The sequence below is a fragment of the Marmota marmota genome, unplaced genomic scaffold (assembly GCF_001458135.2).
Source record: "Marmota marmota marmota unplaced genomic scaffold, marMar, whole genome shotgun sequence".
Taxonomy (NCBI): domain Eukaryota; kingdom Metazoa; phylum Chordata; class Mammalia; order Rodentia; family Sciuridae; genus Marmota; species Marmota marmota.
The window spans coordinates 54,098,356-54,123,122 of record NW_025999968.1 but is presented as its reverse complement, the minus strand read 5'-3'; the positions used below and the strand labels follow the sequence as shown (position 1 = coordinate 54,123,122).

The 24,767-nt window shown below is 42.4% G+C and overlaps 1 long non-coding RNA gene across 1 annotated transcript in view; it reads left to right on the top strand.

Annotated features, from left to right (window-relative positions):
- Positions 1-22,043, top strand: part of LOC125616947 — a 28,457-nt gene extending 6,414 nt beyond the window's left edge. Inside the window, exons 2-3 of the long non-coding RNA XR_007347750.1 lie at positions 14,288-14,524; positions 20,553-22,043. This is a non-coding gene — a long non-coding RNA (uncharacterized LOC125616947). The remainder of the gene's footprint in view (positions 1-14,287; positions 14,525-20,552) is intronic.
- Positions 22,044-24,767: the final 2,724 nt, after the last annotated feature.

Here is a 24,767-nt window from a genome sequence, read left to right as displayed (position 1 = left end):
CAGGTGTTAAAGTGCTGTGGGCAGGGAGCTCAATATTAATGAACAGAGAGCATATCTTAAATGAGGGGTCTTTTGAACAGAAACACATGAAGCAGTTATATGTTGATGATCTGACGAAAATGAGACCACAAGCTCACAGGAACCAGACCCTGTATTTCCCCCAGGAGCTACGATTCAGCATTCACTCACTCTGTATTTGTGAGTAAGGAGGGTGACCGGTATATGCACTGAGTCATTGAAGAAAGGAATGGATAGATGTCCCAGCTCAATTTACAGGAGCAAGGCAGTGATCCCACCTTAATATGGTCATAATACAAGTGAGCTGCCCATACATTAGCTCTTTGGTGGCCACAGGAATGCCCTGAGAGCCCTCCCCACCCAGGCTGGACCCTGTCAATTCTGCTCCTAAATTCAGCGCACAAGGTGGGGGTTGGGTAACAGGAACCTAGCCAGGAAATCTGCAATACAAGGCCAGTCGTTGGCTCCAAGCCTCAGAACTGCTTCACAGTGCTCCTGACGCTGCCCCTCAGCGAAGGGGTGTAATCTTTGTCAGGCTCAGCTGCAGGTCAGTGTCCAGCCCCCTCAAGAAGAGCAGACAGGGAAGGTACCACAATCGAGTGGTTTGTTCTCTTCAAATTTCAACTCCCCTTCACTCTGCCTGCTGAGAGTTTTCAGATAATTGCTTCATCTAGAAGTCCTCGTTGTTATCAGTGGGAAAGATCAGATTAGTGGGTGGACGCCATTGAACCAAGACAGGAAGCTGGTATTTTCGTTTAAAATTTTTAAAAAACATCTCAGATACTGTTGATGCCCCTAATGTGCCCCCCTCACCCTCTTTTCCTCCCTCCACCTATAGAAAAATGGATGCCTGAATTTGGGGTTTATTGCTCCCATGTGTTCTGTGTTTTTAATGCATGTAATGCTCCTAAATACTGTGCAGTATAATTTTATAAGTCTTTAAGCTTTATATAAATGGCTTTACAACATAGCTATGTAGTACATGGTCTAATCTTTAATTGGACGGTATTTGCTTGAAAAGAACATTCTCTGATTGTAAATGTAAAACACATCATAATAATTGTTCAAGATTATTAATTGTGTCATTCAGACATTATATCTTACTAATTTTTCTTGGTTTACTAATTACTATGAGATGTAGGTTAAAACCTCTTAATATAAGTGTGGATTTGTCAATATACTCTTCTAGTTGTGCAAGCTTTTGCTACTTGAATTTTAAGGCGATCTTGTTAGGTGCAACAAAGGTAGACAGACGTTAACGGACTGTTCCTTTTATCATACGGGAAGACTATTTTTTAAATAGGGCTTTTATTCTTAAAGTCTATTTTAGATGATATTTTTATTGGCTATACCAGCTTTCTTTTGATAAATATTCTCCTGGTGTATATTGTCAACATTTCTGTTTCACTCTTGTAACAAAACCCAGCCAAGCTCTGTGTGAGTGTGTGTGAGTGTGTGTGCATGTGCACGTGCCCGATTCTAATAGTTCGTCTTTTAGCTGAACACTTGTGTTCTCTGTTCATATTGTGATTGCTTGTGTATTAGGTTCATTACGGTTACCACTCTTCTTGCACTTGCTACTTACCTTCCTTTTCCTTGTTATCTTTTTCTCCTTCTATTGCATTGTCTGGGTTTTATAGATTTCCCCCTTTTCCTGTATACTAAGGATGTACAGAACTTTTGATCCTAATTTATTAGGCTTCTTAATTTTTAGGATTGAAGTCTTTAATCATTCTGAAATGTTCTTGAGCATTAAGACTGAGTACTGCTTTCTTCCCCATCTTCCATTGTCTTACTATCTGGAAATCCCAGTATTTGTATATTAGAATTTCTCATCCTTCCCATTTATCTCTTAAGTTCTCTTTCCTGTTTCTTTCGGTACTGGGTATTTAACCCAGGGACATTTGACCACTGAGTCACATCCCCAGTCCTTTTCTATTTTTTTCTTTTGAGACAGGATCTCACTTGCTTAGGGCTTCCCAAAATTGCTGAGGCTGGAGTCAAACTTGTGATCTTCCTTTCTCAGCCTCCCAAGTTGCTGGGATTACCAGCATGTACCACCATCGCTCAGCCCTATCTTTTAATCTCTCTGAGCTGCATGCAGTAAAATTTCATCTGTTCTACCTTCCAGTTTCTTAATTTTCTTTCAACTATTTATAGTACGTCCACTGAGTTTTTAAAGTCAATGTCTATTTGCTTTCCATTTTTATTAATATTATTAGATTCTTTCTTCAAACCTGCCGTCTTCTTTTTAATTATGTCTTATTCTCCTTATACACTTCTAATTTCTTCTTTTAAGTTTTTAATCAGTTTAAATGTTTATTTTATAGTCTATTCAATAGTTCTATTACCTTAAATTCATAAGATCTACTCTGGCAATTATTTAATTAGCTGCCTCTTGCTCATAGATTGGTTCCTTGTATATTTTGTAATTTTAGATTGTAAAATCACATTTAGTAGGACTTTTTTTTTTTTTGTCACAATCTTGAACTATCTAGATTGAAGTCATGACCCTCTGGAGAGATTTTTTGTTTTGTTTTGTTTCTAACAGATGTTGCAGCATATCACCACTGCTTGAGACCACTTTTATAACTAATATCTCTGCTTGGGAATCCCCAGATTGTCTTGGTCAGTTTTCGGTGACTATAACAGCATGCCTGAGAATGGGTAATTAACAAAGAAAAGATACTTACTTCTTTCAGTTTGGAAGTCCATGGTCATTGGAAGTCCATGGTCAGAGAGCTGTCTCTCTCTAATGAGGGCCTTCTGACTGGTAAAGAGTCTTTGCAGATCCCGAGGCAATAGACCTTGTGAGTAGGCTCACAAGACACTACCAAACTGGCTCTTATAATAGACTCTTGTGATGGGTAACCTACTCCTTTGATAACTCACTTACAGGTTAATGAATAAATTCATAAATGGACCCATAAATGGATCCAATCATCTTCCAAAGGTCCAACCACTAAGTGTCGTTAACATATGGTTTTGGGTATTAAGTTTCTAACACACAACTCTGAGTGACAAATATTCAACCATAGAACAGACCAAAGGGGTCATATTCATTTGAAACTTTAACATATATGAAGAATTTACAGCATGTTATTATCTGAATGTTTGTGTCCCTCTAAAATTCACATTTGAGGCCCTCACCAATAATGTGATGATGTTTAAAAATGGCACCTTTGGAAGGTAATTTGGGTGAAATGAGGTCTTGAAGGTGAGGCCCTCGTAACTGGATTAGTGCACTCCTAAGAAGAGAAAACTTTTCTTTCACTCTCCCTACATATGCACAAGGAAGAGGTCACATGAGCACACAATGAGATGCAGCCATTTACAAGCCAGGAAGAGAGTTCTTATCTGGAACCAAATTGGCTGACACCTTGATTTTCGACTTCTGGACTCGAGAACTGTGAGATAATTTCATAGTTCAAGTTATCCACTCTAAGGTGTCTAGTGGCAGCCTGAACAGACTGATACTGAGTAGTATCAAAAACATTAAATACTTAAGTGTTAATGTAATTAAAGCTGTGTGAGAGCTTCATCATTCACATTTTGGAACATTTCATATTTAAAGATATAAATTGTCTATAATCTGATATATCTCAAGTTTCAATGTAATCCTAATAAAAATCCTGGAAGGTTTAGTATGTGTGTACATGGAAACTGACAAGCTGATTCTAAACTTTAAATGTAAATATTGTAGGAAGGCAAAATTGGAGGAATTTCCTTATTTGATCTTGAGAGTCATTATAAAGTTAAGTAATGATATAGAGTACAATAATGTAACAAAGGTAAATGAATAGATCAACACAACTGCAGAAGAGAGAGACTGACCAGTACATATGTGGTCACTTGATTTGTGGCAAAGCTGATAATAGAGTACAATGAGGAAATGAGTATTTTCTTCAATAAATGCTGTTGGGTAAGTTGGATATCCAGATATAAAAAAAAAAAAAATTAGCTGGGTGCCGTGGCACACGCCTGTAAACCCAATGGCTCAGGAGGCTGAGACAGGAGGATCTCCCAGCCTCGGCAACGGTGAGGTGCTAAGCAACTCAGTGAGACCCTGATTCTAAATAAAATACAAAATAGGGCTGGGGATGTGGCTCAGTGCTCAAGTGCCCCTGATTTCAATCCCTGGTACCCCCTCCAAAAAGTTAATATCAACCTTTATATATCTAAATGTCCGTAGATACAAAAAAAATGAATTCTAGATAGATTATAGATTTAAAATTGAGAGATAAAACAATAAACTTCTAAAGGAAATCACTGAAAAATATCTTTACTCTATCAGAGTAAACCAAACAGCATTTCTTAAAAGTGTTCCACAAATAAGTATCAAGGAAAAGCCAGATAATTGGACTGTAATGAAATCGAGGCTATCTGTTCATCAAAAGCACCATTTAGAGAGTCTAAAGACAAGCCAAAGAGTGGGAGAAGATGTTTACAGCACAGCGATCTGTCAAAGATTTATGTTTCAGGCATAGAAAGAACTAAAACTCTACAAGGAAACAGTAGATAACCTGCCAGGGTTTGGCTAAGTGTCTTCCAAAGACCAGGAGTGGTACCCAGACCTCGGCACTGTTAGGAGGCAGTGCAACCGCGACGAGGGGGAACCTGCTGCAAGTCCTCCGGTCTTGGGGGAATAACCCTAAAAGGGCTTTTCAGACCCTAGTCTCTTACTCTCTCTGTGTTTTCAAGCCACAATGAGGTAAGCAGCTTTCTCCACATGCTCCCTGCTAAAATGCTCTGCCTTGCCATGGGCACAGAATGACCATGGACTGGCACATTCAAAATTGGGAGTCAAATTCAAACCTTTACCGTTTTTAAGTTGATTACCTCAGAAATTTTGTTACAGTAACAAACATCTGACTGATCCAAAAGGAAAATGAGAAAAATACCTTAACAGGCACTTGACCAACACACATAACAAGTTGCCACAATACTCATTAGTATTAGCACTCAAACGCATACTCTGATTAGAGTTCCTGGAAATGCAAATCCAACCAGAAGGACTAAAATGAGGCTGGGGGAAAGATAATATCAATCATTGGAGAACAACTGGAATGCTCAGATGCTAGAATTTAAAATAAACAACTACTTTGAGAAACTGTTTAGTAATATCCTCCAAATCTGAGCTTATGCCTACCTGGATCCAGTAATTTTTCTCCTAGATTTTTGTTCAACAGAAATGTCTTAGGTACAACCAAAATTTATGTACTAGAATGTTCATAGCAGCACTATTCATAGTTTCTAGAAACTGGTAACCACACAAACGTCCTTGAAGAGCTTTGAAAGAAGTACCTAAGTTACCAAGTACCAGCCTGAACACCTCCCCCATCCCCATGCTGAGGGATGCCATCACACCAGTATGTCCTTGATACTCTGACATTCAGGTTCCTTTGCACTGGGACCCTGGAGATTTTCTTTAGTTTATTATGTGCTCAGCTCTGCATGGAAAAGGCTGTAACAGTTCACTCAGAATGCCAGGAGGTTTTGCACCAGAAAGGTTATCATGTTCCATAATTCATAATGTGCCCCAACATCCTTCTACATCCCCATATTATTACTCAGTTTTCCATGACTGTGACAAAATACTTGAGATAAGCAACCTAAATGGAGCAGATGTTTGGCTCATGGTTTCAGAAGTTTCCGTCTGTGGTCATTTGGCCCCATCACTTTGGGTCTGGAGCAAGACAGGACATCATGGCAGGAAGTGCATATGGAGCAAAGCTGCTCTCCTTGTGGCAGCCAGGAAGAAGGTGGGAAAAGGAGAAGGGAGGAGAGGAAGAGGCCAGGGTCTGAATGTCCCCGTCAGGACATGCCCCCCGCCCCGAAACCTACTTCCTCCAACTAAGCCACACCTTCCAAAGTCTCCATCACCCCCCCATAGTGCCATCAACCAAGGATCAAGCCTTCAATGCATGAGCTCTGGGGGAACACTTGAGATCTAAAACAACATCCGTTTGATGTGAAGATTCTTCCTGGCATTGGTTTCGCAGACTGAAGATAATGCTTGGTTGTAAAGGAAGATGGGAGGTCAGATAGGAAAAGAGGAAGCACTTTCCCTCACATGCAAGGGTACAAGGAGCACGTCTCCCTGCACTCATCTGCTGAGCATCATGGGGTACCACATCTGCATCCTCACTTGCCCGACTGGCTGGAGACTAAGTCCCTGCTCTAAGGGCCCATCTCCGGCACCATAGGGTTGGCAGCTATTTCTGGAGCTTCCTATCAACCATCTGAGCAGCTATTCACCTCCATTAGGACCTAGGGCTGCTCTGAGCAGGGCTGGGACCCAGGATGCCAAGATCCATTAACTGAGGTATTGAGAGGATGAATCTAGGAGAATCGCTCCCACCTTCTGCCCTGGACTCCTGTACAAGCTCCCTTCAAGGTCACAGGTCTCTGATAAAGGAATCAATTTATAATCACTGGATATAGCTGTTACTTCTTGTGTCCCTATTTCCAAAAAAAAGCCAAGGAGGCACCAGGACTATGCCCTAGACCACAGGCGTGCCCGGAAAACAGTAGTTCCTCCAGGGGATAATTTGAAGAAAGGAGAGTAAGAGATATAATGGGCCCCCCCAAAAGACCACTAGGCCGGGAGTCTGAGGAACTGTTTGTAGCCCAGGCCTATCACCAAACCTCAATTCTGTGTAGCCTTTGGCAGTCCATCTGGGGCCTGCCCTGCCTCTCCACGGGAGAGATGGAGGAATTAGTATTCCTCATTGGACTGAGCCAAATGACATTTTAAATGCCCTTCCAACTGGGACTCAGCGGGAATGCACTCCATCCTTATAATACTTGCCATTTAATAAGCACCACGGGCCAGGCTATGGATGTGTTTTCACACTCGGCCCTCCCCACAACCCAGTGTGATGTTCTGATTAACATCTGCTATGGTATGAGTGTGTCCCCAAATTTCACGTGTTAGAAACTGTAAGTTTGCCTTGTTGATATAACAAAATACCTGAGATAAACAGCCTAAAAGGAGGAAATGTTTATTTTGGCTCATAGATCCAGAGGATTTTAGTCCATGGTTGCTTGGCTCAGTCACCTTGGGCCTGGGTGAGGCAGAACATTATGGTATGGAGGGTGTGGTGGAGGAAAGCTTCTCACTTCACTGCAGAAGGGAAGCAGAAAGAGTTGGGGGGAATGGGCTGGGGTCCCAAGATCCCCTTCAAGGGCATGTCCACAGTGATCTAACTTCCTTCCACCTCCTAAAGTCTCCACCAGCTCCACAGCCTGGGGACCAAGCCTTCCACGCTTGAGTGTTCCAGGGACATTAGGATCCAAACCACAGCAAACTTAATCCTCAAAATCATGTTGATTAAATTTGGATGTGGGTCTTCAGAGGTGATTGGCTCATCAGAGCTCCACCCTTATGAGGAGATTAATCCATTTATGCATTAATGGATTAATGGATTACCACGGGAGCAGCGTTGTTATTAAAGCAAGCTCTCTCTGGCACGCTTTCTCTGTCTTGCCATGTGCTGCCTTCTGCCATGTTATGATGCATCATGAGGCCCTCCCCAGATGCTGAGAAGATACTATGGCCATTGCTCTTGGACTTCCCACCCTCCAGAAAACTATCAGCTAAATAAACCTCCATTCTTTATAAATTACTCAATCTAAGGTATTTTGTTATAGCAACAGGAAATGGACTCAGACAACATCCCTTTCAGCAATGGAGACAGTAAGTTGACAAGAGGCCAGAGTGGGTTTAGAGAGGACAAAGGATCTGGGTCTAGGTCTGTCTAACTCTAAAAGTGATACTCTTTCCTGTCCATCACACTGCCTCCGGCTCTTTACCAGCTCACTCAGCCTGCTGCCTCTTGACAGGAGGTAAAAGGCACAGACAGCCTAGTGGAGACCTGCCCCCAAAATGGGCACGTCCGGATCAAAACTGCCAGTCAACGGCCTTGTAAACAGCGATCTCCAGCCGCTAACCACAGAGTCTTCTCACCTCTAGAAACAGGCTCCCTTTTGTCCACACATCCCTGTTCACAAACAATAACTCCATCACCCAGGAGACCACAGCACAAAGGGGGAGCGTGGGACAGACAGATCGGGTCATAAATAACGTACTGGATGGGCAGAGAGGGGGAAAATGATTTAAAGGCAAAATACACCAGAATGCACTAGAAAGGGATATTGGACGTGCCGGCGTTTAAATGGTGCCTACACCCCTCATAAGAGGAGTGTGCACAAATGGGTCTGTATTTTCAACTACGTCACATGCCCTGCCTTGCAACCAAAAACAATATTTGTGCTTCGTGCGCTGCACTGTGGTGTTTTATACACAGGATCACCTGGCACGGCTCCTGACCCCGAGATGGACATTAACATTTTCATGGCGGTGGGTGGAGGGGTTGGGGGGTGGTGGTGGTCCAAAGGGAGGCTCGGGGGAGGGGAGCAAGTATGATCTGCAGGCCCCGCGCAGGCGCTGACATTGCTGGGCTTGATGGATGCTGCCAGCTCTGTTGCTTAGCAACCCAATACGGTTCGAGACAATTCAGCCGCCTTGCTGGCTTGCAGAAGCACGCAGGGCTCGTTCAGCATGGCACTGGGCAAAGAAAAATAATCATGGGTTTTTTTTTCCCCAGTTATTAATAATCATTCTTCCTAGTTTCCCATGTAGATCAACATACCTGAGGGTACCCAGAGTCCTCCGCTAGATCGGGCTGGAAAAAGCCCAGGATTTTTAAATAGCCACCCACTCGGCTTCAGAGAGTAGTGGAATTTTACTGGCTGGTCTCCTGATGCTTCCCTCCATCGCAGGCCCTCACCGCAACACAGAGGCAGAGCTGGCCGCGTGACTCACCGGCATACCTTCAGATCTTGTTTATCGGCCTTGTCATGAGTCATGGTTTCTTCAGCTTTCTTTTTTCTCAAAACTGAAGTACTTGACATTTTAGAATGGGGTTGGGTGAAGGATTTTTTTAAAAAAATTTTTTAAAACCACTCTGCAGCTTTGTGTGCCAGTGTGGGGGTGCGTGGGAAGAGGTGAGTAATGGCTGCAGGAACAGGTAAACAGTGAAGTTTTGCATGCCATCAGTCACCTGGAAAGCCAGCACCGTGCAAGGAAGCTGTCATCGGTGAGGGAGGAGGGATGGGTATGCCCCTAGGCTAATATCATTAGCAGGAACAATGAGCTGGCCAGCAACCCGCCCTCCCTCTGTCCGCACCACAGCCCAGCACTTTCTCCATCCCCCAACAAAGAGGTCGACTATCTTTTGTGCAACATAACAGTACCATGTAAGCCTTCAAGAAAAATCCTTCAAGAATTCTAAGTAACAAAGAAAACCGGAATCTAAGATCAGAAAAGAGAAATGAAATTGCTACACAAAAATTGTGCTATAGCACACAGACCGCTGGTCCCTGGGTTTGGGTTCTAATTCAACGTTAATTGGATGGGTGATAAACTTCTCCTTATTTGCATGGCCAAGCATGAGTCTTGTCCTTTCTGTGAAGCTCTCAACCTCTTACATTTATTCACGTAGTACACTGGCTGTCCTTCCCCCCAGAGTATGAACCCCTCAAAGTCAATGTACCATTTTAGGCATCTCCATATCATTATCAACTCAGAACACTATCAGATATATAATAGATGCTCAATGCATGCTGCCCGTTTGTATGGAGACATGGATAAGTGCAAGAATTAATTAACTAAATCCAATTAACCTCTTGGAAGTCCTGTTTGTTCCCATGTCCAACAGGATGGATTGGGTACACCCTGTTGATTTACAGAAAAGTAATGAGTATCTAGGAATTTTTGCAACTGAAGGCATTTTAAATGTTACACAATATTATAAGACATTATTAGAAAACAAGGTAATAATTATCAAACTGCTCCCTGAATCAAGAGTTAGGACTAATTCTATTAATAGGTAAATTGGGGAACAGGAAAGTTCAAACTGATACAAAATGTTTCCCCTTTCGGATTTGGGTTACACATGAAATTTCTACAATACTTACTTCTTTGGATTAAGACATTGAAGATCCATTTTAAAAATTTAAATTCTCTCTCCCAGCAATAATTTACTAATCTGTTATTAACCTCAAGTGCCTTAGATAAACTTTTTAAATCCGCTCCGAGAGTGTATGAGACTGAGGATTAGATATGAGGTGATTTTTTTTTTACTTTTTATTATAGAAATATTCAAACATATACAAAACTAGAGGCAATAATATAATAACCCCTGTGTGCTCATCAGTCAGCTTCAGGAATTATCATCCTTTGGCCCATTTCATCTATTTCCTCTTGCCACACTGCGTGATTTTAAAACAAATTCAAAACCTCATTGTATTCTACTCATGTATGTTTTGGTATTTAACCTGCTAGATTTTAGATACTGTTTGTCCCCTCCTAAACTCATGGTGAAATATGACCCCATTGTGGCCGTGACTGATGGCATGCTGGCCCCACATACTGGCAGGTGGGGCCTCCAGAGGTGATTAGGTTGTTAAGAGGGATCAATGCCTTCCTCCTAGGTTTCCTCTCAGTAGTGAGTGCTCACTCTCGAGGGACTGAATGAATTACAGACAGAGTGGGTTGTTATGAAGCAAGGCTACCCTTGTGCTCTGCCTCTTCTGCAGAACACGTCTGCCTGTCCACTTCCACCATGAGTCAAAGCACCTCACCAGAAGCCAAGTGGATTACAGTACCATGTTGTTGGATTGCTCTGAAACTGGGGGCTGAATAAACTCCTTCACCTCATAAATTACCTAAGTCCAAGACAAACCAGAAAGTACAAGCTCTTTAAAAAAGATAATAATAACCACAAATCAATATCACATTTTTAAATAAAAATAATTTCTTAGTAACCTCAGGCCATCGGTGTTTCAATTCCCTGGAAAAAGAGTTCCATTAATTTTTATTAGGAATTTTATACTTTAGAATAGTGTTATGTTCACAGAAAAATTGGGCAGAAAGTATGAAACATTCCCAGATGATCCCTGTCCCTACCCAAGCCCGACCTCCCCCACTATTGACATCTCCCTCCCGCCACACACACACACAATGGTACATTTGTTATCCTTGAGGAAGCTACATTGACATATCATTGTCACCCAAAGTCCCTAATTTATGCTACGGTTCAGTTTTGGTAGTGGACACTCTAGGGTTTTAACAGATGCATAGTGACACGTATCCACCATTACAGGGCCACACAGAGTAGTTTCATTGCCCTAAAACTCCTCTATTTGTCCTCTATTTATCCCTCCCTCCCCACAAACCCCTGGAAACCAGTGACCTTTTCTCTGTCTCCATAGTTTTACCCTTTCTAGAACATCACACCATTGGGATAATGAATAATGCCGTGGATAGCTCTTCAGATTGGCTTCTTACACTGGAGAAGATCCCTTTGAGTTTCTTCCATGGCTATCATGGCCGGGTAGCCCATTTCTTTTCAAGTCTGAAGACTGTTCCATTGTTTACATACACCACAGTAGTTTTATCTGCCTTCTCAGAGACACATTGGCTGAACCCAAGTTTTGCCAATTATGAAGTGAAAACACCATGTAAAGGTCTTTGTGTGTGGAAGGACGTTTCATTCCTTTGGGGAAATGCTGAGGAGTGTGAGTTGGATCATTCAGCAGGCCGATGTGGAGTTGTAGGAAGCCGACAGTCTTCCGGTGTCTGTGCACTCTCGGTATCCTCGTCAGCAGGTCCTGCTGCTCTGCATCCTTGCCAACCTTTGACACTCCCTGTATTTTGGATTTTGACCATTCTGATAGGCACATAGTGGTACCTCACTGCCATTTTTATTTGTACCCCAGTAGCAGATCGTGCTGAGTGTCTTTTTATATGCTTTCTCCACATCCACACATTTTCTTTGCTGAGGTCTACATTCAGGTCTTTTGCCCATTTTTAATGGGACTGTCCCTTTCTTATTGTTGAGGTATTACAGCTCAATTTTGTGGTAAAAGTTACATTAGTTGCAGAACATGGTGGGGGCTGGTTCTAGGGATGTACCTAGGGGGAGAAGAGATGTGAATGTCACCCATTTTATTGTTCAGTTTTGTCTTCTGATTTCACGACCATTAACAGCAAATCTGCTCTAGGGAAGGACATGGATGAGGAAGTCAAAGCAGGAATGACTGTCCCCTCAGCCAATGACTCCTACCAGTTGCCCCAGCTGTTATTATAAAAATAATAAACATCTGGATTTTCCTAAGCTAGCAGTAGCAGGATTTTATTGATCTTGTCAATTCCTCCCCCTCCCGCCCCATTGTAGATAAACCAGACATACTTGCCTGAGACTCAGCTTCTTTTAAAATGGAGGCAATAACAGGGCCTACCTTGTCAGGCTCTTAAGAGAACTGAAGAACTGTATGTAAAGCTCTGACACCCTACACCCAGAACGGCCATGACTCCTGCGCTGTTATTCCCAGTCTCCTTGGAAACAGAGCTGAGCTTGATGGAGATCCTAAGGGCCTACCATGGCCTCCTCCTCTGCCCAACAAAACCCTGAATCTAATATATTTCAATGGAGTGTTCCTCTAAGTGTGGTTTTTGGACCACTTGCATCCAAATAACCCCTAACAATTATTTAAAATGCAGATTTCTAAGCCCCGGGCAGTTCTTGAGAACACCAAAGTATGAGAACTTTTGCTTAAAGCTTTAAGGGTTGTGCAGTGACTTTCCCAAACAGGGAACTGAAAGACAGTGAGGTGTAGCAGAAGGGACCTGGAGCCTGGGATCGGAAGGCCAGCCTTGGACCCTGGCCATCTCTTTACCTCTAGGATGGAATTAATAACACTCACTCATGGGGCCCCAGGAAGGCCCAAAGGGGACCCTAAGGATGGGCAAACACTTTCCATTATATGATGTCACTTACTTGTATTATCCCAATTCCAAGAACCTAAATATAGAAGTCCTGTTTTGTGCTTCCAAAAGAAGATCATGTGGTCTAATGATTTCCATAATAAAGGGCATGGTTTCTGAAAAATCTCATCCATTCTTTCATTAACAAGTATTTATTGGGTGTCAATTCCGTTCCGGGCACTGTGCTGGCAATGAACCAGGGAACAGAGCAGTTCATTCCCTGACCTCTTATTTAGAGGGCTCTGAAATATCCAAGGACAAACAAGGGACAGGAGAAACTTAAAACAAGTTCTACAAAAGGACCTTGATGAGCACATGTTCCGTTGACAACACTCTGAGAGTTGAGGCGGTCACACAGCCATGCTCCACCCATGGCTGGTAGCTAGGAAGTCATGTCCCTGGCTTCTCCAAATTCTTCTTACCTTGTCTGTTGTACCTTTTCCAGCACCAAGAAAACAAAGGTTGAACTGCTCTTTCCCTGTGTTGTCAGAATGAATCACTGGAGTTGACGGCAATGAAATTCCTTCCACTTAATGTTGTGCCATTCAATTTTCATTGAATTTAAAAGCAGGTTACAAAGCACTATACAGAGTAGGATTCCTTGTTAGAAACAATGTGTATGTGGGGCATAGAAAAATGGCTGTACAACCCACAGATTATCAACAGACTTGTCCTAGAGTCTAGAATTACAGGAGTTTTTATTTTATTTTCTTCTTTATATTCCTGGAACTTTCTCAGAAATTTCCGAATCTATAATGAACACAAATTACTTCTATAATAAAAGGTTATTTCAAAATTAATGCTTAGCTTTCTCTCTCTCTTCCTCTCTCTGTTATAAAGTCAGCAGTGTGTTTGGCCATTTTTGAGACAAAATTCAGTCTCATGAGCATTTTCTAGAATCTCATTGTCCAGATTAGGCCCAACAGTCAAACCTGGTCTTTGTCTTCCAGCAGAAGAGATGAAGCACAATCTTTGCCAGAATTCCTCTAAGATCTTCTTGGGTTTATCTGGACTAAGGTTAGCCAGGGTCTTGAATGGACTCAACTCTTATACAGATATTTCCAGATCCCCACCAGATCCAAGGTCTCCTGTACCAGGAGGTCAGAGACATTTAGGACATGAGCTGGGTCCTCGAGAAACTTGGAATTTGGCTGAGGAATGAAGGCATAAACACATGCAAAGTTTACTGACAAAATGTGAGCGTGAGGGTGACATTGGACAGCACCCACGTGTGGAGCCAGGGAGGGCAACTGGTTAGGAGTTTAGAGGGCAACAGGGAGCCACTGGGGTTGGGTGGTTGGTTAACAGGACAGTGACAGATCTGTGCTTCAGGAAGACCAGGTCTGTGGAGTGTAGACTCGTGTGGAAGCAGAGAACAGAGAGGGAGGAAAACATGGCAATAAAGGACCAGGAAAAAAGTATTGGGTTTTCCACCAGCTCGGCCACCAAGCAGGCAACTCCGACCACGTCACTTCTGCTGCCTGGGACCAGTCGGCACCCCTGACAAATGAGAGAGTTGGGCTAGAATCCAGGCAAGAGTCCTCCCAGGCAGGAGTGCTAAGGCCTGGGCCAGGAGTCAGCAGCCGGGAGGACAGGAGTGGTCTCACCCCAGCAACGCCTCCTTCGCCAAAGAAGACGCCAAACCAGCTGTGGCACAGGCACCAACTGAATAAAGTAAGATTTCTTCCTCTTATTTTTTTCTTCTCACTTTAAAAAAAAATGATACCATTTATATTTCAGATTCACCATGTGAAAGTACACAATTGAGTGTCTTATAGTATAGTCACAAAATTAGGCAACTGTCACCATTAATTCCAGAAATTTTTCATCACCTCAAAAAGAAAATTTCTGGAATTAATTTAATTAATTTGATCATTCCCCACTTCCCTCCCACCAGCAACCTCTGATCATCCTCTGTGAATTTATCTATTTGTGGACATGTCAGAAAAATGAAATCATACAACATGAGGCCTTTTGTCTGGCTTCTTTTCCTCAGGATCATCTTTCCAAAGTACATCTGTGTGACAGCATGCATTAATAATCCCCTACTTTTCATGGCCATGTAATATTTCATTGCATGGATATGACACTTTTTATAATTTATTTATCCATAATGGACATGTGAGTTTTTTACTTTTCTGCAAAGCATAGGTTCTTATCCTCTTGTCTATCAGACAGAAAAGATGCCACATGAACTGTTTGAATTTCAGAAGATTTGGGACTTGGAGCAGAGGAGGCTGTGGCCACAGCAGGACAGAGGCAGCCCTGTCTTCATGTGCAGTAACTGTAGCATTTGTTCTAGTACATCTTCCCATTCATCCTGCTACAGTAACCAAAGTATTTGTACCCCCAAAAGAGTATGTGATTTTAAGTGGAAATTTCTGAGCATCAAAGCCCATTCCACGGATTTAAAATATGCCACAGGATTAGAAGATAATCTTTAGCCTTCATGTTCTGCCAGTGCAAAGGAATTGAGTTTGCAGATTCTCAGGCATGACAGAGGCCATGTCCCAGCCTATGCGTGACCTGCTTTCCATTCTGTAAACAACAATTCAGACCCAGGCACATCAGACTTCCAGTTTTCCTTCTTTCCCAAGGTCTAAGCTGTTAATTTCCTCCCTGTATTTTTATGAGCTAGAGAACTATGACATATTACTATCATTGTTTGTGTTATGATTCAAGATGTCTTTGTCTTTTCCTAAATCAAACTGAATTAAAAGAAAAGCCAATAAAACATTTACCCGGTGGACATGAGACCTTTGAGTTCAGGCCTTCCTAAGTAGCAGGAAAGAGGGGAAAAAACAGATGAGTGTTTTCCTCCTCTAGTCATTTAATGTTTAAATTATCATAAAAACCAGAAAAAGAATGAAAAATCCAGCCAGGCACTGTGGCACACGACTGTAATCCCAGCGGCTTGGGAGGCTGAGGCAGGAGGATCACAAGTTCAAAGCCAGCCTCAGCAAAAAGTGAGGCACTAAGCAACTCAGTGAGACCCTGTCTCTCAATAAAATACAAGATAGGGCTGCGGATGTGGCTCAGTGGTCAACTGCCCCTGGGTTCCATCCCTGTACCACTCCCCACTACATGAATGAATGAATGAAAGATCCAAGGTTGAGAGCTTGGATTTTATAATATTTCCTAAGTACCTACTGTGTTCCAGGAAGAGTAATGAGTTCCAGTGGCCTCTCATAATGTGATTGAAGAGAAGAAATACGACCATTAAAAATCTTCAGAATTTACCAGGGGATGGGGATGCTGTTTTGGGGGGGCTATGGAAATATTCTAGAATTATTTACTATGGCTGTGAATATACAAAAAAAAAAAAAAAAAAGGCACTGAAACGTATACTTTAAAGGGTCAATGTAGGTTAGCNTTATATCTCAATATTAGCAAAAGCTGGTGGAAATTTAAATAAGAAATACTGAATTCTGAGTGGAAAAATATCAAATACAAATTTTATAAATCAAATAAAAGATGTGCGATACTCATACTTTAAAGGGTCATGTAGGTTAGCAACGTACCAGTGTGGTAGCAGCCTTGCCTAGCATACTGGAGGCCCTGGGTTCAATTCCCAGAACCACACACCACAAATTTTAAATTAATATGAATGCTATGGTATGTGAATTATAGCTCAATAAAATACAAAATTAAAATTAAAATGATACATTGAAATATATTTAAAAGAGTGACTAGGGGCTAGAGATATAGCTCTGTGGCAGAGCCAGGCACAAGTTCCTGGGCTCAAGCCCTCAGGGCCACCGCGCCACCCACCTCCAAAAAAAAAAAAAAAAAAGAGTGACAAAACCTGCCTGCGGTGAATGGAAGAGATGTTTTCCTCCCAAAGAGCGTTTTATCCACAAGCAAAACCTGTAATAAATTTCCATGCACTGTTGCCACTCTCCTAGTTTGCAGAGGCCCTCCCGCTGCTGACCCCCACTCCAAGGTCCTAGCTGCAGGGCCCTGGTCTCTCCAAATCCCCAGGCTCCCTCAGCTCAACGCACATCGCAGGCCACAGGCTCGGGTGGAAACCCTCCTTCTTAACTGCTTTGCCCCCGGGACGGGTATTTCAAGGGAACGCTGCCTGGCTTCCAACGTGATTTGGAAATACGCTGCTGGCTGTGTTTTATGCATTCTAGCAAGTGTTTTTTAACTTTGTGTGAGCTGGGACCATGAAGGGCACAGTTTTAGAAGGTTGAAGTTAAATAATAATTTCATACCAGGAAATCAGCAGTGGCAGCTGAACAGAAAGCTACCTGGCCCTGATCAATATTCTCGGGCCCTGAGGTGAGGGCAGCCTCACAAGCCAGAGGTTGCACCTTGGCCACTGGTAGAGTGGGATTGGGTAATACAGTGGAGCCCAAGTCTTTGGGTACAAGCCAACTGGCAGGCCATGTAATCTGGGGCAGGTCTATTAAGCCTCGGTTTCCTCATCTGTAAAATAGGGATGATTCTATCTACAGTTGACCTAAGGGGGGGGGGCGGTTGTGTGTGTGTGTTGGTTATTTTGCCATTTGTTTTTGGGTTTGGTACTAGGAATTGAACGCAGGGACTCTCGCTCAACCACCGAGTCATATCCCCAGCCCTTTTTAATATTTTATTTAGAGACAGGGTCTCACTGGGTTGCTTAAGCCCTTGCTAAGTTGTCGAGCCTGTCCTCAAACTTGTGATCCTCCTGCCTCAGCCTCCCCAGTCGGTGGGATTACAGGCATGCACCACAGTGCCTAGCTGACCTAAGGGTTTTGAGAGAATTAAATGAGTGAATCTAAAGGGCTTACCCCAATGTTTAATAAGTGGCGGTTGCTGTTAGAAGGATTATTACTTCCTGGGCTACTGTTTTTTGACTTAAGGAAAGAAGGAAGGTTTGCCATCTTTATGCCACCTTTCCAGGATGATGAGCATATTTTGGTTGTCTCCCCACTTAAACATCACATTCTAAAACAAGCCAGGGCAGCTAAGGAGCGTGGGTCCGGGGACATTCTGGGGGAACTTAGTTGAGACTTCATGATGCAACAACAAACTAGAGCTCACATTGCATCAGTGTTCAAGAGCTTGCAGCAACTAAAGCCCAAGGACACACTCCTCACAGGTTCTCAGAGAACTGTGCCAGCTACTATGTCAGAGTCACGGGGTCACTTGTTTAAAATAGGAAATTCCCAGGCCCCACCCAGAAGTGCCCGGACTGGAACCTCTGGGAAGGGAACACGTATACCAAACACCTCAAGGCCCCTCGGTGAGCTGCAGCAGAAGAACGCAGCATTGGACTTGAGAAAACCGATTCTACGGCCGGTGCCTAACACATCAGTGATGAGCTCACGGCAGTACGCAAGATGTTTTTTCCTGGAAAAGTAGAAGAAAAGACTACATAAAATTAATGACAAAGATTTTAAGGCTGAATAAAAATTGGAATGAATGAATGAATCAGCCATGTGTACCTCATTTCTTTGCTCCTCTTCCCCTTGTTGTTCCTGAAGAGGAAATACTTACCATTTATTGACAGAATTCTTCTCCTGTACAAAAGCACTGAGATTTGAACTAGAAGCACAGAAAAGCACCAAGGAAAAGACAAATAGAAATCACCACTCAGACACCACCACTGCTGATAGAGAGTTTCTGAGGTTCCCTCTGCCCCTCTGTATGATGCATATAAATAACTGATTATCGAACAAAAATGTCACCAGATTATAAACTGACTACTCTTTCTTGATCTTGGTTTTTCTTTCTTTCTTTCTTTTTAACTTAGCAGTGGATTATGAATATTTTCTCAGATCAAAAGGGCAGAGGCATAATATTTCATCATAGACATACTATGATTTATTGAATTCCTAGCCAATCCTTGAACAAAGTCAATAATTAATTAAAACTAAAATGTGCATGGTAGGTTCTAATTCATGTCTTAGTAGACATCTGTAGTTTTTCAAGTTCCACCCTTGATTTCGATCAGTTGCCAGGATTGACGACCACCTTGAAAGACTATTTCTAGGCTATTCTCAGGAAATGGGATCAGAACACAAATAACATCTAGGCCTCGAGAACATCAGCAAATCTGGATTACATAAACTCTGTTGATTCCAGGGTGAGCGTGACTATCACAAATCACGGGAAGAAAGAATACTGGCTCTCTTCTCACTGTCCCAAGTGAACCAATTTGATCCAGTGCTGGAGAGATGGTACCAACTTCATATTTGGGGGGATCTGGGGATTGTAGGAATGGAACCCAGGGGGGCTTTATCACTGATCTCTATCCCCAGGCCTTTTTATTTTTTGAGACAGGCTCTCTCTAGGTTGCTGAGGGTCTTGCTATCCTCAAACTTGGGATCCTCCTGCCTCAGCTTCCCATGTGGCTGAGACTGCCCAATCCAACTTCCTTTCTCATGAACAACCATTTTGAGAACTATACCATAATGCTCAGCCACCTGGAATGACTTATTTTTATCATTTCTCTCTCATGGCTTCAATTAATTGCCAAGATATGACAGGAGTTGTGGTATGTTTGGGGCTTCTGTGTTGAAGGAATTCCTTAAAAATTTAAAGATATATTCAAGAAAACTGAGAGCTTATAACATTATGTACGGTTCATTTGATGTTAGACTAATTTCTCTCCATTTTAAAGGGAAAGGTGATTTTTTTTAAGTTAAACTAATTAGGAAACTAGGGGCCCCTGCTTGAAGGCATGGTGGGTCTCAGTTGCCTTCTTGTTCCCCAAAGTATCCAGCATGACCTCTAACCCACAGTGAATGTCTGTTGGATGATTCATACCTGCACCAAGGAATGAAGGAATGAATTGGGGGACGGACCTCTGTTCCTATTTCAAGCCATGCGATATAAATGGTCCAAATTACTCTGTTTTCCTACAAATTTGGCCTTGGTCTCCACAAAAAAAGCCCAGTAATAACCCCCTTATTGCTTAAAAACTCAAAATAGATAGTGCTTTGATCCAGCCTTGCAATTCTACCCATAGAATCAAAACCCTACAAAAATATGTTACCAGCTCTGTCTCCCCCCAGGAGGTGCTCAGCAGGATAAAAAGCATGGGCATTCTATACACGTTCAGGTCAAAGGGCCATCTGCAAGGTCACACGAATGCATCTGCTACAGAACCATGGCCGCCTTTAAACTCTGGGGTAGAGAAAAACCTCATTTCTTCTCCAGTTGCCTGGTCCATGCTGTTCCCAGCATCTGGGCTCCGCGGGGCCATCAGGAACCCCATTGCTCCCTGCTCTTTCTCCATCATCCTGTGCTAAACTGTATGGCCCCACAGAGCTCCAACCTCATTTCCTGGAAATCTCAGAGCAAGCATTCCCTGTGCTCTTCTTTACAAACAAAAATTTAAAATGATCGCTCTGCCAAAGAGTGTCTTGTCAACAATTTCTTGGGTGGTACAGCTCACTGTGGGATGCTAGAAGATTCTATCACTACCTGGGGACATTTTGACATCGAGCTGCACCACGCTCTGTCCCACCATCTGGGAGGTTGCCCCAGTGTCTGAATGTGTTCTTTGCCCTGACTTTTACTTTCACTTTTCCTACAACTAAATATTTGTATACAGGAATAAAATGTGTAATTTCCTTTTTTTTTAACCATATAACTTCGTGTTTCACACTAAACTCCTACAAAGCCTCAGCAGTTCTCATGTTTTATTTACCAAACATGAATACTTCATTTTTTATTTTTAAGTAAATGGTGTTCAATGCTTGTTTGACAGTGTGTCCTGACTGCTGATGGTTCTGAAACCAGAAGACTGACTTGGCTTGGAAACTCTCAGACCCACTTCTGACTCACCTAGCTGTGGTTCCCAGGGATCCGGTGCCTCTAAAACCGGGCTGGTGTTGACAAGTAACCACTTCCTGGCTTTCAGAAGATATGATAATGCTCTGTTGTACTTTCTAAGTCACAACCCAGGAAGGAGAGGAAAGAAGACTTTAGTGAGGAAATTCACCATGTTCATGCTCATTTCGCCTCTGCAGACAGACAACATATAGAGGGACGGCATGTTGAGGATGACGGTAGCACTCAAGTTTCTCATGGGTTGACTCCCAGCCAGCACAGTGCAAAAGACAATTACAGGCTTTAGCTCACATGCCACCTATGTTCCTACGTCCCTTCCCCACAGAAGGACACGGAGGCACAGAGATCATCTGACTGGCAAGGTGCACTGGTAGTGAGGGGCAGGGTGAGGGGCTGCGCAGCCTGATGCGGTCTCTGCAGGAACAATGGGATAACCACCAGACAGCAGTGACAGGTCTCCTCAGACCCTGAGTCCCAGGCAGGGCCACCAAACAGATGTAAGCACAACTGGAACTGCAGAATGCTTCAGGGCATCAAAGGCACCCAAAAGGTTCTGTTTACTACAGTCGATGCTTCTCCATTTACAATCCCTGTGTTGATTGCAATCAGTGAGGTTCTACTATTTATCATTACAGACCTCCAGAATAGGGCATGCAAGTTCAACTGCATAACTTTCCCCTAAACTGTCCCAACCGCCTCCCCCCCCAAAAAAAAAATCGATAAGGAAGTCATAGATCCCTACAGCCCAGCAGCACTTTTCTGTGGAAGCCAAAAGAGCAGCCCGTGAAGCAAAACCTGGGTTGCTGTGAGAAGTTTAATGAGGGCCAAGCTGGAGGGCTCTGCAGCCCAAAGAACACTGGAGGAGGATGTCAGGGGTCGGGGGACAAGAAACTGTAGCCATCTGGGTCGCAGAACATTAAGAGCCCGGGTTATCAGCCATTCTCAGGGACCCCTTTTGTTTGTGGATCTCACAATGCTGATGCTTACTTACAAATGTGAGCCGGACACCACAGTTGGACACAGAAAGCTCTAGAAAGAAATTGATTCCGACGCCAGAGGCTGTTTACAACGTGAGAAGATGGCGCCCCCTAGTGTCAGAATGATCCTGCAGTCCACACCAGCCTGAGAGCTGTGACCTTGAACGCTGAGCAGGTGGCAGCTTCAAGGTGGCCGCCACCCACAGGCCTGGAGAAGGGGAGGGAAGAAATCTGTATTGGGAGTGGGTGACCAGTTTCTGCAGCTCAGGATCCTCCCTCTGTTGACTTCCAGACCCCAGAAATCTGTACTGCAGAACCTTCTAACGCAGCTTTCTCCAAAGACAACAACAAAAACCATTGAGCCCTTTTTTACGTGTTTTATTTTCTCTTAGAAGATGCATGATACCTTAAGAATAAACGTTTTAACTTAATATGGTCATAGTGTCTGGGATCCTATTGCCTGTTTTCATCACAAGTGCTTCTTGTTCAAAGCCTGGTCAATTCCAAACCAATGACCTCTGTGACTGGCAAGACCGCCATGAAAAACCGTTAACAGGGAAATACCACAGACCTAGCTGAAAGTCAACCAAGGTCATTTTCACATTCTTGAAATTTAAACAGAAAGACAAGTTACATATCAAAGAACTGCCCTAAATCAGGCTACTAGCTTGTGGCTCCGAGACAGTGAGTAGCTGAGTAGCTCTGGTCTGCTGTCAAGTTATCATATACAGCTCTTTTTTGTCTTTTTAAAGAGAGAGAGAGAATTTTTTTAATATTTATTTTTCAGTTTTCGGTGGACACAACATCTTTATTTTATTTTTATGTGGTGCTGAGGATTGAACCCAGCACCCCATACATGCCAGGCAAGCGAGTTACCACTTGAGCCACATCCCCAGCCCCATATATAGCTCTTAAAAGAGAAAGGGACAAAAGAAAGAACAGAATTCACTCCATGATAAATAAACACAAGAAAAATGCAAGCATTTCCCAGGTTCTTCCAGTGTAAGAGAATGTGTAGAGAAAACCTTATTACCGCCCTTTGCCCTGAACTGACCGAATTCTTACTGTGGATTCTACAGAGCTAAAGAAAATTCCCCCAGTTGGCGGAATCTCAATCTTTAGGAGAAAACTTGTTCATCCTCTGATCCAACTCTTTAATCCATCATGGTGCTCAGCAACTTGAAATAATTGCCTTTCTTTTTTTTTTCTACCACATTTTTTATTGGTGCATTATAGTTGTACAGTTCATGGGATCTGTTGTTACCTATTCATACATGCACACAATATAACAATATAATTTGGCCAATATCTCTCCCCAGCACTTCTCCCCTCCCTCCACCTCCCACCTCTTAGTCCCTTTCCTCTACTGATCTCCCTTTGCTTTTTAGATCTCTCCCCACCTTTTGTTTTCCTTTTTCCTCTCTAGCTTCTGCATATGAGAGAAAACATGTGACCCTTAACCTTCTGAGTTTGACTTATTTCACTTAACATGATGGGATCTAGTTTCATCCAATTTTCTGCAAATTCCATAATTTCGTTTTTCTTTATGGCTGAAAAAAACTTCATTGTGTATATATACCACATCTTCTTTATCCACCCATCCATTAATGGACGCCTATACTGGTTCCATGGTTTGACTATTGTGAGTTGTGCTGCTATTAAACATGCATATGCACGCTATCATGGTAGTAAGATGACTTTAACACTTCAGGGTAAACACTGAGAAGTGGTATAGCCTAGTCTTTTGAGGGCCTCCATACTGATTTCCATAGTGGTTGTACTAATTTACAGTCCCACCAACAGTGTAAAAGTGTTCCTTTTTCTCCACATCCTCTCCAGCATTTATTTGTATTCCTGATGAATGCCATTGTGACTGATATGAGATGAAATCTCAGTGTAGTTGTGATTTGCATTTCCCTAATTGCTAATGACATTAAACATTTCTTCCACTTTGTTGGCCATTTGTAATTTCTTCTGAGACATGTCAGTTTAATTCATTTGCCCATTCACTAATTGGGTTACTTGATTTTTTTTGGTGTTAAATTTCTTGAGCTCTTTGTATATCCTAGATATTAGTCCTCTGTCAGAAGAGTAGCTAGCAAAAAATTTTTTCCCCATTCTGTGGGTTCTCTCTTCAGATTCCTAATTGTTTCCTTTGCTGTGCAGAAGCTCCCATTTATTAAATCTTGGCATTGTTTCATGAATTTTAGGGCTCCTATTAAGAAAGTCATTGCCTGTGCCTAAACACTGGAGTGCTGGACCTGTGTTTTCTTCTAGGAATTGCATCATTTCTGGTCTAGTTCCGAGGTCTTTGATCCATTTTGAGTTGATTTTTGTGCAGGTGACAGATAAGGATCTAGTTTTATTCTTCTACATATGGATAATCAGTTTTGCCAGCACCCTTTGTTTAAAAGGCTGTGTTTTCTCTAGTGTATGGTTTTGGCACCTTTGTGAAGGATCAGACGACTTTAGATATGTAGGTTGGTCTGTGTCTTCTATTCTGTAACATTAATCTATGTGTCTGTTTTTATGTCACTACCGAAGCAATTGCCTTTCATGTCAGAAGTGGAGCTTCATCAGACACTAGAGCAGATGCATCCCACTTTTTAAGGACACAGTAGTGAAGGGACAGGATCATAGCTCTTTTCTTCCTTCCTTCCTTCCTTTCTTCTTCTTCTTTTTTCCTGATCATAGTGTGGCATATGCTCATTGCTGAGAAATACAGAATGTGGTTTTTATTTTTTCCTTGTATTAAATATTTTTCATGTCATGAAATACTTTCTGAAAATCTCATTTTAATGGCTGCATAATATGTCATTTTAAAAGTCATTCCTTTATGTTTAGACATGTGTTTCTTTTTTTATTTTCTATTTTAAAGTCAGTGCAATGAACATGTTGCACATTAACCTTTGTCCACCTTTCTGACTAGTATCATTGGGACGTGTTTTCCTGGATTAAAAGGAAAGTCAATTCATTTTTAAAATTCATGTTGTTAAGGTGCTTATGATAGTGTGCTGCTGCTTTCTAGGACTGCATATGATGCCTCTGTATAGAAAATAAAATGGTGAGCCATATTTGTTTTGAATTGAGTGTCAGCAAAAACAAAAAAGTTAAGATAAAACTCAATAATAAATAATTTGCATGCCTGTAATCCC